The sequence below is a fragment of the Caloenas nicobarica genome, unplaced genomic scaffold (genome assembly GCF_036013445.1).
Source record: "Caloenas nicobarica isolate bCalNic1 unplaced genomic scaffold, bCalNic1.hap1 Scaffold_93, whole genome shotgun sequence".
Taxonomy (NCBI): Eukaryota; Metazoa; Chordata; class Aves; order Columbiformes; family Columbidae; genus Caloenas; species Caloenas nicobarica.
In genome coordinates, this window is record NW_027017722.1 from 1,497,501 (window position 1) to 1,498,176 (window position 676).

Below are 676 nucleotides of genomic sequence, written 5' to 3' on the forward strand. Positions count from 1 at the left end.
ACTGCGTGACAAGCCCTGAGCGAGCCCTGAGGCCTCCATACATGATACTACAGGCAGTATTGCTACTGGAAGTAAGGCTGCACTGGCAACAAATCCACACTGTCTTTTTGCAAAAAAGGGACTCTATGAGGTTGCTTACTCCCCTATTTTGTAGGTACAGGGACTGATTTGGAGCCAGCACCCCAAAGGCTTCCTCCAAAGGGCTGCACATATGCGGCTGTCTCACCCCCATGGCACAATGCCAGCACCCGGCAACGCAGTGGTCACCAGGCCCCACGCAGGATCCAGAGGAGCAGCCTCCCGTGTCCACTGCCAGAGCTGGCCCGGGGGCAGCCCCAGCACATCTGACAGGAAGCACTTGAGGAGCTGCTGGAATCACAAGCCAGGGGCTGAGGGAAGAAAACCTTGCAGGAGGCTGCTGGAGGTTCTCGGCTGCAAGACAATCTGCTGGCAGGGCCACCTTCCAAGCTCGGCTCATGGATGCAAATCCTTTTCAACTGGATAGCAGTGGCAAGACCAAGGCAATTCCTTCTTGAGGAGCACTGCAGAGCTCACCATCCTCATCTCCTACACAGCAACGCTCAGGAGCCGTAAGAGATAGGATGTCGAGGGCTTGCAAGGGCTTGCAAGGGCTTGCAGTGCTTTGGAACACCCACTGGTGTCCTACACAGGGACA